The sequence below is a fragment of the Saccoglossus kowalevskii genome, chromosome 15, assembly GCF_978046115.1.
Source record: "Saccoglossus kowalevskii chromosome 15, keSacKowa6.1, whole genome shotgun sequence".
NCBI classification, from domain to species: domain Eukaryota; kingdom Metazoa; phylum Hemichordata; class Enteropneusta; family Harrimaniidae; genus Saccoglossus; species Saccoglossus kowalevskii.
The window spans coordinates 35,584,751-35,597,859 of NC_140655.1; positions in this window are offsets into that span (position 1 = coordinate 35,584,751).

Genomic DNA, 13,109 nt, shown 5'->3' on the forward strand with positions numbered 1-13,109 from the left:
ACCAATGAACACCCATGAAAAACTGAGTACACGTATTCCGTTCAAACACAGCAGATATGGAGAGGTTACTTTGGCTGACAGAATCTTACGACCATTTTCCAGGAACGAACACGCCAAGATGAACTGATGGATATACCCTTATAAAATGAAAACCATATACATTATCATTCCAGTACACAACAGATTGATTCATTCGACGACAACTTGACATCTTTTGTTGGAAAGTGCAGGCAAGTACTTGTAGTTCCAATTTTCAGTCAGGTCCCGTTTTACTATGTTTAATACCAGTGTCGTCCAATGAAGTTCTCCAGACAGTACTTTGAAAATGTTGTTATTATATGTTATAACACTACTAGTATTTGCTTACGTACTGTTAATGTTGACCTACAAATGTGATATACGATATAAGCTAATAATTATATCTAGTGATATATCTATATATATATATTGTGAAACACGATACCTACATGTATACACTATTGTCTTACTATATAGTAAGTAGCTTTGCGTTTGTTTTTCGTGTTTGTTTTATTTAAAAAAACTACGAACAAAATTTACTCTATGTAAAGTACCTTGACGTGCAGCTCTGTTACCGGAATTATGCCGTTTAATTTTAATATATATATATCATATATTGTACCTACGAGGACCATGGCACCAAATACGGCACAGAAACATCTGAAATAGATAATTAAATATGTGACCATGGTCCGTGGTTAATGACGGCCATGTCATATCGCTCATGGGCGTAGTCAGGATTCCCATGGGTGACGCTTGTATTGAAACAATATCAAGCGTATCTTCACAGTGCTATCAACAAGCGTGGTTTCTAAAACAATATCCGTGTCGCTTTTAGCAAGTAGGTGGTATATGGGCAGCTGACAGTGTATGGCACAATGTGTACTAATATAATTCGTAAGACATTATCACCTGTGACAAATCAGCCTGTAAAGCATTTAACCACGATGTGGAGGTACTAAAATCACTTTTGTATTTTTATTCAACGTATTTTCGGGAAACTTATGCGAGTGTATTGAATCACTGTCCTATCATAAAAGAGTAATGTGATGTATCAATTTGGATCACGTGATTTACCTTATAAAAAGACATGTTACTTTGGACAGATTAAAATAGAGAGACATACCGGACCTGGTCCACTTGTTTGCTCTCTGGGCTTGGACGTTTGGCCAACGCCCAGATAAAACTTTTGTACTCCATGCTTCGTTATCCTGATGTCACCATCCGAATAAAGATCATATTATAGAATTTTGGTTTCTAACGTGATTTCAATTGATGTATTGGAGGTAAATCGTCAACATTTAGATTGTAGCTGTGATTATAGAAGTTATGCCTGTGGTTACTACATTGTACATTGTGTTTTAATAAAATGTTGAAATCCTATTTTCATTGTGAAACCTTTCATTTTATTGATTCGCTAGGGGGCCTTTCCGATTATTTGCACATTTCAGTTGATGGCGACCCCCCGAAACAAATGATAACATATCAAAGACAAGCGCTGATTTGTGGAGATTGACATGTTTACACTGAGTATATCAGCGCCGTTGTCAACCAGGGAATTCTCACGACGAAATCTGTTGGCCACTCAGTATCCGAGCAGTGAAAAAAACGTGCGATGATAAAAGTGAATGGGCCTACACCATGTTCAGTCCAGTTGTAGTTGTGCCAAAACAATCGGGAGATGGTCAGACTATGGTAGCTATGCGCCAGGCAAATCAGGCGGTAGTCAGAGAGAGACATCCATTACCTACTGTAGATGAAATATTAGAAAGCATGAACCAAAATCCCAGTATTCACAAAGTTAGACCTTGAGTGGGGTTTTCATCAGATCGAGTTGGAGGAATCATATTACAACATTCGCTACACATAGCAGTTTGCCTGACATTAATTCTGAACTGTACTGACACATCAACAAGTATTGAACGGGTGTGTTGGAGCCATATATATATATATATATATATATATATATATACATACGTGGACAGAGAAATTAAGACACGACTACGACTACCCATGATCAACGATTAATTGTTCTTAAAAGCTTTGAAGAAATGCTGAGAAATGGGTATTTCGAATTTCGAAAATTCATCGGAACTATGCTAACCAGGCATGGTACCCGTCCTACTACGGAAAAAAACAGAGAAATCAACAGAAGGAAGAAGTTTCTTAGTATTTGTAAATTCTTCTGCCCATATAACAAGCCTGGCCACAGTTGCCAATCCACTCTGCAAAGTAGCCTACTTGGATCAGAATGACTAGAGTGATTACAGATGCTAGTATGAGGTGCAATCTTGATAAAAATACACCGGTAGAAGTCTTTCAAACATAGAAAGGTGGTACCCACGAACAGAGAGAAATCCCTTTCCAATAGATTGGGTTTGTGAGAGATTCAATTTATACCAGTGTGGTTTTGACATATTCACATATATATTCACAGAGGTCAAAAATATCAAACCAATTAAACGTTGAGTTCTTCGTTTACAGCAAAACAACTTTACTGTGGAATACATATCTGGGTCAAAGAACGTCGCAGATGCAATGTCTATACTCGTTGACAATAATAGTAAGAGTGTTCGTAAGGGCCACGTATGACAACAATGTGAACCGAGTTTTTTGTCGCCGCTCCTAGAACCTCACCGAAATTTTATCACCGTGATTATGAGTGATTGACCTTGTCAAAATACTGTTAAATATATATGGATTGAATATGGCAAGTGGAAGGAAATAACGTGACAGAGTAAAGAAAGGTATTAATCAATAGAAGATTACAAGCTTCACTACAGTAGATGAACCAGGGGATCATGGCAATTCCAACCACAAACCAAGTGACAAATCAATCGACGATGCAATGGCTTAAAGTAATGTGTGACCGATAGAAAATCTAACAAAGATTGTGCAAGATGGGTTTCGAGACCTGAATACCGTAGAGGAGGGATTCAGAGATCTGGCCAAATTAGTACAGAGAATGAAATCCGCTGAACAGAAACAGCGAGATCTGGACGAGGCTGTTATTCAAAACAGTGCAGACGTTCGAGAAATTCCACGGGAAGTCGATACACTGCAAGACGAGTTACAACTGCTTTGTAGAGACGACAGCAAAATCCAAAAAGAAAATATCCAAATATCAAGGTGTTGAGATACTAACATGGGAACAACCTTTGCTTTTACGGAACCCCCAAAGATGGAGAGGGCAAACAGTTGGATAGGGTGCAAGAGCTTGTTCGGAAAAATTGGTGTGGACTGGAATCTCTCTCAGTGGAAAACGCCCACCGATGGCCGCGCAAAATTGATAATAAACAGAAAAGACCCTGACCAGTGATCGCCAAGTTTCTATACCGCCTGTTGAACGATGTATTTGTAACATTCATGATTGTCTTCACTCGGGCAACAACGGGTAGAACAACACCTTATGGTATTATGAACTCCTGTAAGCTTTTAAAGTGAAGATGTCTGTCTGTATTACAGGGATTTATTACATGGATTTTACCACTTTACTGTATTTTTCATTTTATGAACGATGGTTGTTTGTATTTTGTAATTTATTCATCAGGGTTTCTATCAGCACAGTGGGGGATGGTGAGTAACGATTTCTTTCGCAACATACTTTTCATTTGAAGGTGATTGGCCAGAAGTAGTCTCGTGACTTTGTCAACATGCTTAACCGCATTCGTGTGATTTTCGCTGCTCTCTTTTTGGATACTGGCCTCCCGGGGTCGTCAGTCTCTAAATATGAGATTTTTTTTGTGTGGTTTTTTGCGTGTTTGCGTTTTTTGTGATTGTGTTATCTGTATTCATGCAAAACCGGAGTTCAAATTAGAGTGAAAACATGGGTCTTATTATTAGATAATGAAAACTATACAATATTATTATGCGAACTAAAAATCTTATCTTTGAATGTAAGGGGCTGGGTAACTACAAAATGCTAATATCATTATTATTCAGGAAACTCACAGTAGCCCAAAAAAATAGGAAATATTGGGAAAGGCACGTTGTCAAAATAATAGTAGAGGGTTTCTTAAATTTTTTAGAAATGTTGAGTTTGAAATTAACCAAGATGAAGAGGGAAGATTTTTGATCATTGATCAGGTAGCCGATAAACGTCTTATTCTAGTTAATTCCTATGCCCAAAATAAGTAGGTGGCCTTTCTTAAAGACATAATCAAAACAATAAAACAAAACACCTCCAATTCAGATGCCCAAATCGTGTGGGTGGAGACCATAACGTTGCATTAAATGTAGAATTAAACAGAAGAGAGTTTCAATATTATTAAATTATTAACACCAGTGGCAATGTCATCAGATATACACATAGGTCAATCGTGAAATTAAATCATTCTATGAAAATTTTTATTTAACATATTTGAAAGAAACTAACAGCAATGCGGAAACTTGATGTTTAACAAATATTACAAAGTTGACAAGAAACAAAGCAAAACCTGTGAAGGCTCTATTTAATTGGAGGAGGCATACAGTGCTCTAAAATCACTTCCAACAAACAAAACCCAAAGCAATGATGACATATCAGCTGATTTTTACAAATTGTTTTGGACATTTGTCGGTACCCATGTGGTAAACTCTATAAACTATGCATTTTAGAAGGACGAGTTCTCAACATTTCAGAGGCAAGGGATAATAACCCTGTTAAAGAAAAGATAGAAGATTTATTAAAAACTGGAGGCCAATATGTTTACTATGTTTAATATTGACTATAAAACAAGTCATTGAAAATGACACAGTCCCTGTTAAATTTTTGAAAGTTCTTTTTGTGCTCGTCAAATTAAAGCGGAGGGGTTGTCGCGAGCATGTCCTTGAAACTTGAGTTCCAAGTGGCGTATACAACAGATTGTTTATTTACATCAAAGCACGTATTCAGTGTTGTAGTAATATGGCCAAAAATAAAAACATTCGGCCATCTTTTATCTGATTATGAAACACACTGATATGTATGATGTATGTGCCAAATACGAATGAAAATGGTACATAAATTGTGGAAAGCCAAAAAGTCAGATGGCTCTCAATCGGCCATCCTTGAACAGATTTTGAAACAAATTGTCATGGACATGCATTCTAACATGTATAAAGTACATGTATGTGCCAAATTTGAATGAAAACTGAGAGAGCATGTCCAAGATACCACATAAAAAAAAACAAACAAGATGCCTGCCAGTCGACCATCTTTGATTCAATTGCGAAATAAATTGTACTGGACATGTAACCTAACATGTATAATCTATGTACCAAGTTTGAATGACAACTGACAAAGCATGTCCAAAATACAACATTTTCAGAAAACAAGATGGCTGCCAGTCGGCCATGTTGAATCGAATCGCTAAACCACTGCATGTGCATATGTCCCAGATAAAGTACTTGGCACATGCAAAGAATGAACGGAATCGATCCAAGGGATTCTGAGATATGACTCTGGACGGACGCACGGACGGAGACCGAACTATAAGTCCCCGTTTTCGGACTTCGTCCAAACGGGGACTAATTAGGACAAAAAGTCTTGCCAAACACATGGAAAGGGAGGGTGTTATCGTCTACTATTACGAGAGTCAGTTGGCCTTTGAGAAAACAGAGACGTAGTCAGACTAATAGTATGTGTGATGGGATCCACAGACAAACTAAATTTGTCCGGCATTCTACTGATTGATTTTGAAAAGGCCTTTGACTCCTTGGTGTGGAAATCAGGACACTGGAGGCATTCACTGGATCAAAACACTTAATACAAATATTACCAGCTGTGTTATGAAAAAGGGCTTTAGTACTGGATACTTTGCTTTGCATCGGGGGTAAGGCAGAGTGACTGTATTTCACCAATGTTGTTCATTCTAGTTTAGTTTGTTAAACAAATATATGGGGAAACTGAAAAACTACTGGGATGGGAGGAGATTCTGAGCAAAAGAGTACACGTGTCATGCTTTCTAAAATGATATGGCCTCATGCAATCGCACCTTACTCTGATTTGGATAAACCAGTTAGACTTAAACATGGTAATACATCGGTTGATTTACAAAAGTGTACTACAAGAACTGTGGCTAAGAGTATTGTGAACTACAAACTGATATCACTTTTACTGTATCAATGAATATCTCGCACTGGATTTCCATTCTACCATGTACCTTTTTGTATCAAAATTGTCACTCTTTTCAGAGAATTTCAACTCAAAATAATTCATAACATTCTGACCACAAACAACATTATTCAAGATGAACCCTCACATTGTAGAATCTGATCTGTGTACTTTCTGATAATCATGTTCTGAGTCTCTTATACATTTGTTTTACCAATGTTAATGTACCAAATATTTTGTTGAAACAATGAATATGCTTTAGGGGGGGGGGGAGAACTTGGCCTGAGAATCATTCCCAAACGCACAACAAATCTTTCTCGAGGATGCAAATTTTACAAGTTTAGTCAACTTCCTCAGGTTGCAAAAAGTTATATTTACTCGTGTATACTTAAAAACTGAAAAGCCAGATTTCATGCCATATAAAAGATATATATACAAGATGGCTGACTTCCTGTCAGTACCATGAATTTTTTTCTCTTCAAAATACTTCAGTTTTATGCAGTATATCATAAGGTGGACAACAACAATTATCCAGAGAAGTTTTATAAACATCTAGTCTTTGGAGCTGATAAAGATATAATACACTATATACAACCAGAGAAGAGTTATTTGGGATAACTAAATGCAAGCAACGAGGAAAAGACTGACAACTGGCAGACAAAGGAATGTTTACAAGTAAACAACTGCAAGGTCAGCAAATCAACTAGGAAAATAGTCTAAGTTTCTGTTCTATTACATCTACTGGAATTAATTCATGAATGATTAGTAGAAGAGGTGAGACACTTTGTGAAGTATAGCAGCCACTTAGAGAGACATATATTCTATGGATTTAAATACTCTGCACTCTATACACTGGAAATGTGTGCTGGAATCCAGGGTTAAAGAACAAAGACAGCAGCAACTGAGATCTAAGTGAGATATAACCATATGCTATAACATGTAAGTCACCTATTACTAAAGAACTGTAATTTCTACATAAAGAATTTTCCTCATTATACTTGTTGTGTGATTATTTGTGTAATGAGACAAAAAGAAATGAATACAATCCATTGAGGCAGCATAAACACTGTTTATACTGTTGACACAAAGAGACAAAGGATTTTGAAGAACCAAGAACAGTGTTTCAAACACTCAAACAAGAACAATACAAGAACTCGTCAAATCCATTACTAAAACTAGCTTTCCAAGAAAATAAAGAAATTAACAGTAAATGGTACACCAATATAGATTCCCTTTTAAATAACATCAACCATTCTTACCTGATCGACAGCGATGAAACTCTAACTGCAAGGGAATTAGGACAAATCAACAAAAATATACAAACATCATTCATATCAACTTGGAAAAGTGAATTACATAATGACAATCGATCAAAACAAAATGAAAAAAATAAATTAAGAACATACAGAGAATTAAAAAACAATTTTGCTTTCGAAAACATACCTTGTTACCCTGAAAAACATTGATATGCGCGAAAATTTAACTAAATTCCGCCTCAGTGACCATAACTTAAAAATTGAGACTGGCAGACACAAAGGAATACCCCTTGCTAATAGATTATGCAACCTTTGTGATAAAAATGAAGTAGAAGATGAGTATCACCTCATGATGTCATGTAAAAGATATACCCCCGAAAGAAATGTCCTATTCGAAATAGCAAAAACCAAAATTTTAAAAATTTGCCGCTAAAGACTCAATTCATAGCCTTGCTAAACAACAGTGGCCTAACACTCCCCGTAGCAAGGTACCTAAAGAAGTGTTTTGAAATAAGACAGCAACCCCAGTGACAACCTTCTCTCACTATTTGAGTTTTGCATTTTGTTTTCTATCTATCGTAGTATCATAATTTTATACTAGCTATTATCTGTAATGTATTAGCTTAGATTGTTTTGTTTTGTTTTTTTCTTATCTATTTTCTGTTTTGTAACCTTTTATTCCTTTTTAAACTTTTGTAACCATTGCCAATCCCTCCGGGGAATGTGTAAGTGTTAATAAAATTATTATTATTATTATTATTATTATTATTATTATAATACATTATAGACATGCACAGTAATCATGCAGAATTCTACTATAGTCCCTGCCACAAAACCTGTCAATGAAAAAAGTATGGAAGAGCATTTTGATAGTGAAAAATTAAAGAACTTATTTAAATCATTTGATCAACTGAAGGGTAACAACATTGAGATAAAAATCAACAAACAATCAGTTACACCATGGAACTATAAACCCCAGGAAGAACAACGAAACTAAGAGGATTAAAAAAACCTTTGTCTTAGTTTATCTTACAGTGCTTTCGCTTTTGTTTCTACAACATTAGTCATACTCCATGTTAGTTGCCGCCGATACGCCTGTATCAACCGCTTTGCTGGAAACGAAAAACTTGAAAAAAAAATTTCATATCTGCGCAGTAAAATATTTCGTTCACTACGCACGCGCAAACAAGTCGGTCTGCAGGGTGACCTTCAGTGTACCGGAAATCATGCAACGGGTCGGAGTTTTAGCGAGTTCTCATAATTTTCAATGTCGTTTTTAGATTACTTCTTGTTTTTTTCAACCCTCCAAAAAATAAGGTTGCGAAAGTTTGCGAAACATGGGGTTTGGTATGCTGTTTGTTGTCGAGATATCTCGACTTATTCTGTGTTTTCCTTCGATCGCTGGAAGTGGCAATGTGTTTTTTTTCCCCGTTGAATATCGCTCATTTATCAGTGTTTTTGTCTTGGCGCAATTGTTTTTTTATGCTATAACCGAAACAACTCGATCACGTGATCTCCCGAAGTCGCCCGAAAATGACCGATAGTCGGAGACAAACGTTCATTTGCATAAATCGGCTTATTTTTTAATGCGACGAAATAAACAGTCAAAATAAACATTCGACATCGCGGCAACTATCATAGTTCAAAGGAAACGAAGTGGTTGTTCTTCCTGGGGTTTATAGTTCCATGGTTACACCGACTTCAAATAAGTGCTACACAGACCTATGGATTTCCTGTTTAAAGAATACATATCCTGAGACTAACTATCCTTATGAACAAAAATCAGATGAAAAGAATGTACAGCTAAGACTCACAAGTAGTAATGGCCATACAGTAACTATCAAAGTATACAATAATGGAACACTTTTAATACAAGGCAATTCATACCACAGATGGGTAATGAATGAAGGAAAAATATTAATGAAAGGCATTCAACAGGAATTACAACTGAATATTGAAGTGTCTAATAAAGAAACAGTCGAAACAACAAGAAGAAACCCAAAGAGAAACACTAGAAAACCCATAAAATACAGACAAGATGACACCGCAGATACTGATGAAAAAACAGCAGACAGACCACAGTCAAATGGTCACATCGAAAATAGCGATACCAGCCAACATGTAGTAAATGGAGTTGTGAAAGTATACACCAATCCGTTAACTCCCACCCAAAACAAATCTACCCATTTACTATTTGTTAAAGAAGATACTCCCAGCAAAATACCAGTAAGAATGATAAATGGGGATACATCTACGTCACCAAAACAACCACCAAAAATACAAGCCATTGATAATCAGCAACTTGTTGAACTAATTGAAGATAATCATCATCAGCAAATCTCACTGTTTTCAAACATGGATACCAAAATTACTGACACTTTCAATCAACTTCTTCATAAATTAGCCTCAGCTACTGCAACAAAATGCAATATTCCAGTAGATGTGAAAATACTCCGGAAGGAAATAAAACATAAAGATGAAGAAATACAAGAAATAATGATGCAACTTAGAGAGAAACAAGACACCATAGAAAAGATGCAAGTGAGATATATAACACAATTATTGAAAACAACTCAATGACTATTGAAACAGCTCAATTGAAAGAAATTATCAAAAGTAAGGATTCAGAAATGAACAGACTAAAGAAAGAAATGGACAAACAAACAAAAAGCAGCTACACAAATGAAAACAACTTTCAGAAAATGGGAAAAAAGATATGTGAAGTTGTAGTGGAACAAATAGATAAAGTTGGTGAAACAGTTAAAAATAATGAAAAGTTGGTAACAGCTGTAGATGAAACCAATCAGCCATCCCATCAATCAACAGAGCAAAAAGACACTAGTTATACATCAAAGAAAACAACTAAGGAACCATTAATGTTACAGTATGTCAGAAAACAACGTCAACCCAGGAAAATACCAAACGGGGTACAACATCTTATTATGAGTGATTCTCAGTCATCCTCTATACATAACAGATATTTAGCAAAGAATCAAATGGTGTTAACGTACAGTGGTGCTACTATAGATACCATAAGACAGGCAATATTAGAAAATAAATTCCCAACAACTATAAAAACATTAACACTTAATATTGCTGGTAATGATATTGACAATGGAACTAGTAGTGACGATATCTGGAAAAACTATGACGATCTTATCTTCATTATAAAGCAGAAAATTCCAAATATAGTCCTGTTCTTATGCGAGATATTTCCAAGAAGACACTGGCTGGAAAATGACAAGAGACAGATGGATATGTTGAATGACAAGATTAAAACCAAAGATAGCAAGAAAGATATCCACAGAGTCAGTATGAATAACATACAACTACGTAATCTTAGGAATGATGGCATACATATCAACCACAATGAGGGTGTAAAGCTGTTCATTAATAACATCAAATCTGCAATAAATGATTTCTCTCCATTAGAAGCACGTCCACAAACAAGAAGGAATATGCAAAATAATACATGGGGATTTCAAACAAATCCAACTAGACATACAAACTACAACAAGAATGCATCAAACCAACCTACCGATACTTATGCTTCAGTACTAAAGAGTGCCATCAGCAGAAAACAGAAAAATGAATACCAGCAACAAAGACATGACAACGAAGAAAATGATACACAGATTACACAGGACGCAGACGATACTAAACACCTCAATGTGACTATACTTGCGTCGTTAAAAAACCTAGAAAAACAACTAGCACAACTCAGGTCAAGAGGCAGTGGTACACAATAATGGTAAAATGCACAAAACCATGAAAGGATATAAATATAAGAAAAATGTTATTTTGTTAAACATAATGACAATTGGACACTGGAACTCACATGGATTACGTTATAATTACATTCCAAAAATATCACAAAACGTAGACACTAAAACAAAACAGTTAATCAATATTGAGAAATGTATTCAAAATTATCACATCTATGCCTTTACAAAAACGTGGCTAGACCAGAAATCAATTGATTTAATTCCAACACCAGAAGAATACTATGTTCATCACAAAATTCGCAGGCAACATAGTAAAGCATGGAAAAACTCTGGTGGTATAAGCATGTATATAAAGAAATCAATAAGACCTGGTATTACTGTGATACAGAACTCTAGTGATTTTACACAATGGTTAAAACTTAACAAAAAATATTTTAATCTTATAAGAGATATTTATTTATGCACGGCGTATGTCCCACCAGCTGATTCCTCATGGTATGTGAATAACATAGACATGAACCCTTACCAGACTATTGAACAAGAAATACAAAATTACAAAGAGAAAGGTGCAATAATGATACAAGGCGATTTTAATGCCAGAACTAAAAATTTAATTGACACAATAACAGATGATGAGGACAATTATACTCCAATGCCAGACAATTATATTTATGATAAAGATATGAAAAAGAGAAACAATATGGACACAAGGAAAAATACATTTGGAGATCACCTTATACAACTATGTAAAAGTAATCAACTACATATATTGAATGGTAGATATAATGGTGACATACTTGGTCACTTTACTTGTCATGCGGACAATGGAGATGCCAGCACTGTTGATTACTTTCTAGCTGACAATAGATTAAGTAAATATATTTTGAACTTTAAAGTCAAAACATTAGTACCAGGAAGTGACCACTGTCCAATATCAACAACAATACAAATGCCAACATTCACAGAAACAGAGTTTAACATAAACAAAAACCTGCAAAATCACCCAGGAAGCTATAAATGGACGAAGTCAGCAACAGATATTTACAAGATATTTTTAAAAACAAAAGAAGGTGAACAATTAATAAAGTCATTTACAGAAACTGATTTTACAAAAAAAACATGTAAATGAGATAACCCAAAAATTTCAAAATTTATTAGAAAACATTGCCAAAAAATGTAACATAAAAAGGACAAAACACAGAAAAAACATTAAGAAAAGTAAAGTAAAATGCACTGACTCAAACTGTATGAAAATGAAGAAACAACTAGAAACTCTTGCCAAGCACATACAACAGAGACCTTATGATGAAAACTTGAGAAAAGTATATCATGAAGAAAGAAAACTATTCAGAAAATATGTCAAAACACTTCAAAAGGAAAGATGGCAAATGATGAAACAAAAATTAGACAACCTAGATAATGAAAAAAATACAGTGAAATTTTGGGAGGTAATAAGACAATACACAAAGAGAAAACAAGACAGCATTGTGTCTGAAATACCATACAATGATTGGATAAACCATTTCCAGAATATCAGTCAAAATACTAGTACTTCAGAAAAGAGACAATCAGAAATACAGAAACTATTAAGGCAATTAGAAAATATGAATTTCCTAAATAATATGTTGAACGCTGAAATATCACTTAAAGAAATCAATGAAGCTTTGAAAAAGATAAAAACAAGAAAATCAGTTGGAAATGATGGCATCCCATCTGAAATGCTAAAGCATAGTCATCCATTAATAGCAGAAGCATTACAAAAGATTTTTAATATCATTTTACAAAGGGGAGAATATCCAGATTGTTGGAACACAAATATAATCACACCAGTACATAAAAAGGAAGACAAATATGATCCGGCCAATTACAGAGGCATATCAACAAGTAACACAATTGGAAAATTATTTGCAATAATTTTAAATAAACGTATAACACAACATCTTGAAACCAGCAACATAATCCATAAAAACCAAGCCGGCTTTAGACGCAATCACAGAACAACTGATCATATACTGACATTACATACACTGATCAAAA